This window comes from Periophthalmus magnuspinnatus, chromosome 22 (assembly GCF_009829125.3).
Source record: "Periophthalmus magnuspinnatus isolate fPerMag1 chromosome 22, fPerMag1.2.pri, whole genome shotgun sequence".
NCBI lineage: Eukaryota > Metazoa > Chordata > Actinopteri > Gobiiformes > Gobiidae > Periophthalmus > Periophthalmus magnuspinnatus.
The window spans coordinates 18,196,486-18,202,989 of record NC_047147.1 but is presented as its reverse complement, the minus strand read 5'-3'; positions in this window follow the sequence as shown (position 1 = coordinate 18,202,989).

Genomic DNA, 6,504 nt, shown 5'->3' with positions numbered 1-6,504 from the left:
CAGTAAGTTCTTAGATGGGAGTGTAAGTGGGTCTGCGTGTGTGTATTGCTACGTAAGTAATAAAACAGAAAAGAAAACTAAAGAAATAAATACGAGTGAAAGGGTGGAAAACTTTCAAAGAACAAATATTTAGTGATGTTCCAGTTTTTCTGTCTTGTTTTTTTTTTTTTATCCTGCATCCTTTAGTAAACTTTAGAAACTGGAGCTGGAAGTTGGACCATCGTACCTGGTCCAAAACAGGAGGAGAAGTGTGAATGCAGGTGGTCTGCAGCAGAGAGCTTGTTTTTCATACTGGCATTGTGAAAAACAGACTTGGAATAGCATGCCAACAATCCCGTAACAGCACTACACCACGCTGTTACAGTGGTGCGGGAAAAATGAAAAATGCCTAGAGTGAAGTGTAGACTGTGTTTTGTATCCGCACGGTAAGAAATGACTGTGCAGCATAGGTGAGGTGTCTTGCCCAATGGTACAACAACAGAATGTGCTAGGTCAGGGGTTCGCAAGTCTTTCATACCAAGTACAGACTAACATCAGATTTGGCTTTTTGACCACCACCGTTTCTCCACTGATCTGAAGGTTGGTGGTTCGAATCTCACTCTCGACATAAATGTCTGCGTACACTGGTGTATGAATGTGTGTGGTTCTCTGTAAAGCGCCTTGAGTGCCTTGAAGGTGGAATACCGTTATATGTGACCATTTAGGGCTAAACTAAAATTAGACTTAACTAGGTTCAAAATGACTAAAGTATGAACAGTGTAGATCTAAATGATGTTTAACACTAAGGAGGACTAAACCATCATTAGACTATTTAGTTTTGATACTTGGCTCAACTGAATATCAAGTTCCAATACTAGTTTTAGTATGATTAATATCTGATTTGATACTTTTGACAGCCCTACTCAAAATGCACAGACCACACCATCACCACAGTTTGAGAAAAATGTGCTCGGCCAAGATTTTGAAATGACTACTCTAAATTTCTCAGGCCTCATAACATAACTGCCCAAGTCGGTTTTTGACCAAATTGAGTTTTCTGTCTTATTCTACCTTCCAGATTGTGTCTATGGCTCCATCCTCGGCCAATCAGAAGGATTTTTACAGCCAGAAGACACAAACCACCCCAGTCATCTTATTGAGTTAGGCAGTTTATTTTTGTATTTTCCCAAAAACCTTGAGATGGCTCAGGCAATTATGCTAGGAGGCTAACGGTTTGCTATCCCAGAATTTCTAGTATGAACTGCTTGGACTAATAAAAAATGAAATTGCACCAGCTGGATGAGGAACCTGAGGCTACAGCTTTCAAAAAAGTCCCCAAAATCGAACTACTGCAGAAACATTGCCTAGAATATGGTCAATACATTTCAAACGCTCTCTGGAGGACATTTTGAACTTGTCAACATCACAAATACTGAAGGCTGAATTGAAAAAAATAAAAATATGGACCAAATACTTCTAAACTTGTGATGCAAAAAGGGTAAAAAAATAATAATAATAATAAGGGTGGAATTGAAATGACAGCTATTTCAGTTATGTGTCTTTTTACTTTTTTTTTTTTATTTCAGTATTGAAGTACACAGTTAGCTAGTTGGCTTTAACAAAACTTTGCCTCTGAAAATTGTGGAAAAACACTTATAAACTCATCAAAGTGAGTAATTAGGATGTTTTGAAAGCATACGGTAAGTGAGGAATAACACAGATCACTGCGAACTGTTTCAAAAGGACAGTTTTTCATATTTTTAAGACTGTAAGCGCCTTTAAGTTGATGCAGCAGAGGGTGGGGATAAAAATTTGGAAGAAACTTATACAGTATACACATATACATCTAAACCATAGACTCTATATATAAACAGACGTAGCTAACCTGCTAACCGCCACGTTCCAAATAGGAAGTGATCATGGGCGCGCTTCGGCTCCATCAACTCTGGCTCCAATTCACTTTAAATTAAAAAACTGTTGCCCCCTTCTGTGTAACTGCTGCTGTCAGATTCGTCATTTTGGTCTTAAAATGTTTGTATTACATTTATGCAAGAATATCATTATTGTGTAATATTGTAAATTGCACAATGCAGTACTAAAAAAGAACAAAAAAACAACAGTAAAGGAGTTAAGCCTGTTCCTAATAAAGTGAACACAGAGCTAAAAGACTACCTCGCAGCGCTGCAGCAGACCCACCCTGGACCTGCATCCTCCTTCCTGACCTTTGCGCCGTGCTCTCCACTGCGCCCTTGTCCTCCCGACTCTATCTGCTCCTACCCGTCTGGAACCGAGCAGAAAGCCCATTAAAAGTCCGCCCGCTCGTGTGTAAAATGCCAGCTCCATATTTGATTAGACGCCTGATTACAAGTTTCTTAGAGCAACTTTCTACAACTTTATTTAGTAATTTATTCCCCTAGTTCATAATGTCAGTATTTACTAAAATGTACAGTTAATAAGATAAGGTTAGTGTAATGTACGTGTATGGAAGTCTAAATAAAACTGATTTTCACATTCAAAATATGCCAGAAAGAGGCCAAGGACTTCAGTTGTTGGTGCACCTTGGCTAGATGCTAACAACTGCTTAAATTAAAGAGTTTTAGCTGCGTAATGAACTTAAAGGCCTTATATTACGCCATTTAATGATATGATTCTATGTTATAGTGTTGTTTCCTCATGAAAAACAGACCCGGAGTTGTGTTTTTGTGTTTCATTCACACATGTTTAACACACAAATCCTGCATATTTAGGCTGAGTTCTTCTCTCAAACAGAAAACAGCGTGTTCCACCTTGTGATATCATCATGTGGTAATACAGGAAATGCTCCACTGTGTTTTTAAACTCCATACACCTTCACTAAAATCATTTGGATTATTTCAGCCTTGGTACTGCTAATCCCTACTGAGTAAAAGGTAAAAGGTAGCAGAAGCTCCTCCTGTTGTGGTCTGAATCGGCTACCCTCTGGTTGGTGGGAGGACGCTTAACACACTGTGCCACTATTGCACCTTTTCTGCTATGAACCTTTATGTAGATAGAATTCGTGTGTGTTTGCCAAATAATATTATTTTAGCGGATATTGATTTTGAGTTACTTTGTTGCATCTAGGGGCTGTATTAGGAATAGCAATGTGCAAATCTATGATAAACACGCCAAAATATTCCACAAATGAAGTGGATTAGACAGAAAAATCTGTTGTATTTACTGTTGCTAAGAACTTAAATTCTTAATACTTTTATTGAGAAAAATCAACACGTTTTTCGCAGTTTGTTAAGCAAGATAAACAGCACTGCGCATAGAATATAAATGAATTGATTAAAGAAGCAGTTTTAACTTTTACCAATGTTATAATGCTGTCTTCTTCTGATAAACGTACCTGGAGTTGTGTTTGGTTTCAGTCGTGTATGTAAAACTATATACTTCTGTCTACTTCCCGAAAGCTCTGAACACTCTGCCCCACCTGCTGATGTCATAAGGTCGCTTCAACTCTATCCTAGTATGGATATTTTGTATAAACTGCTCTTAGGGTCAAAATGAATGTGCTGTCTGAATCTAATTATAAAGCTTTTTCTTTCTGACCTCTGAAAGTTGTGGAAATTAACTGTTTGTATATTTATTACTTATTCATGTTACAAATATTGCATATGGATTTGCATAGACATGAAAAAAATTGCTGTTTAACTGTGTATCTCCTGATTAACTGACACTTTAAGACAGCCATACCTTTTAATTTGCTTTGTCACGGGCCTTGAGTTTGACACATGTGGTTTAGGGAAACGTCAAATACAGTATGATTAGACTGCTGCATTTCTTATAACCAGCAACTATTGTTTTTAGCTTTATTTATACTGCTTCACTCCAGTTCATGTGCTCTACGCTGGCAACTTTTTGTACGCACAGACCCATTCATATGTTATTTAAATTCAAAACCAGTTACAGTCGTCCAAATCGTATAGCAGCCAAAATGTAGAACTTTTTATCGCCCGATACGAGTCCTCATAACGCCATCCATCTTAACAGCATACTTTTATGAGGACGCACACAAAACCGCATTTCGAAAAGTTATTTTTGTTCTGCGATCTATATTGGGAGCTGAGAGGGAAGAGAGGAAAAGGAACACACTAGCTTTCCCGATCAATTCTGCCGGTGGAGGTGTTCGCTCGTGTGGGTTCAACCGAGCCACGCTAAAACAGAGAGCAAAAATGTCTTCAAAGATGCATTTTGGTACAATAGCTTTTGTGGGAATGTGGGATGTGCTTCCATTGATCTCCAGGTTGAGGCGTATTGGAAAAACTAGGCAATATGTATGAAAATGAGAGCACTTGGTACTATCCCCGGGTCCCTTTTGCTAGAGCTGGAGCTGAAACAATATTGCTTTGGGATGCGCCACTTGTCATGTAGCTTTATACAATTAAACTACCCAGTAACACACAACACACACACACACATACATAGGATAATAAATACACTGCAAAATATGATGCGTACAAATGGGTTGAAATCAGAACATGAATCTTAATTACAATAGTTTTAACTCGTTTACATTTAATTACTTGATGGATAGAAGATTTAATTGTCTTTTTCCAGTACATTTCTCCTTATTACAGGAGAACTTTTGCAGCTGGTTGAGAAAATTTCTTGTCAAAAATACCATAAAGCAATAATCCAAAGATAAAGGTGCACAATATAACTTTTCTTTGTATGGCATAAAACTTGTATGTCTCCATAGACATATAAGAAAAGGTCGAGTTACAGGTCAGATCTGTTTTAGCAGTATTCTTCAACATTGCACTTTGGTCTAATGGATGTTTTTAGCAGTAAATACACCTGTAAAGAAAAGTAGACCATTTTAATTCCACATTGTGAAACATTGCAGGTAAAGCAATAACAAGCAGGATTTGTATTGACTGATCACAGTTTTCAATTAAATTATTTTATTTTATCTTATCAAAGCAAATAAGGCTCATGAACACACATTTTTAAAGGATGCAACTACGCAAAATTTACTTTTTTCAGCTTTTATCCATCCATCCATTTTCTTCCGCTTATTTGGGGCCGGGTCGCGGGGGCAGCAGTCTAAGCAGGGACTCCCAGACTTCCCTCGCCCCAGACACGTCCTCCAGCTCCTCCGGTGGGACCCCAAGGCGTTCCCAGGCCAGCTGAGAGACATAGTCCCTCCAGCGTGTCCTGGGTCTTCCCCGGGGCCTCCTCCCGGTGGGACATGCCAAGAAAACCTCCCTAGGGAGGCGTCCAGGAGGCATCCTGAGCAGATGCCCGAGCCACCTCAACTGGTTCCTCTCAATGTGTAGGAGCAGTGGCTCTAGTCCGAGCTCCTCCCGTGTGACCGAGCTCCTCACCCTATCCCTAAGGGTGCGTCCGGCCACCCTACGGAGGAAACCCATTTCAGCCGCTTGTATCCGCGACCTTGTCCTTTCGGTCAATACCCAGAGCTCATGACCATAGGTGAGGGTAGGAACGTAGATTGACCGGTAAATCGAGAGCTTTGCCTTTGGACTCAGCACCTTCTTTACCACATCAAAATTCCCTCATCAAAAACAATCTAGAGTTGTAGTTTGTTTCATACTTGTTGATGAATCCTATTTAGTAAGTACGCTCCTTCTAAGCACAAAAAAGAGAGATTTTGAATTTCCCAGGATTGTTACATTGCAGGTAAAAGCCTGCACTTTTCCATAGTCCAGTTTTCAAAGTTTATAATGACTTTAACTCATCATTTGCTTCCTCTGAGTAATCCTGCATTGTTCTGCAACAATCCCACACTGGAAGGTCATACACAAAATTAAAAACACCAGTGAAAATCTAATACTTGCTACAGTGGAATGTAACTATGAAGAGACAAAGAGACAGAGCAGTAGAGAACATTTCTGTAGCTGTTTCTATTATTAAGTCATTTTAGATCAAAAATAAGGTTTACAATGAACAAAATGTCAAGCGATATCTACTTATGTAATTACACGCTACATTATACCAGTGATAAAGCACAAAATTTCTTCTTAAAAACGCTGCTAATTGCACAGGTCTATGTTGGCTATTCCCTCTTTCAGTGTGTGCAGTCATTTTAGCAACTTGTACTATTCTTCCCTCCACTCTCTCTCTCCCTTGCTCCCATTTTCTGGCTCCTATGTCCTAGTCTTCCTCCAATGCTGACAATAGCTTCCATAAAGATGAATTGGAATTGGACCCTAGTGCGCACACACACACACACACACACACACACATGTAGGAAAATGGAGGGAGTAATTATAGATTCCTTCACAGCTCCCTCTTCTCCTCTCTTCTCCATCTATCAGTCCATCTCATGTAGCGCTATCTTAACAGTTTAATGAAAGGGCGTCAAAGGGCCTGGCTCACGGTGCAGTAACGGTGCACCCGCCGGAGAGAGAGATTTCGAAGAGCGGAAATAAAGGAGTAAAATACGACAACGCAAATCATAGTTGACTAAAATGTGCAAATGCAAAAATGGATTAGGGGTCTGTAATTTTGAGTTTATTGTCGGGACGAGATTGATGTTTT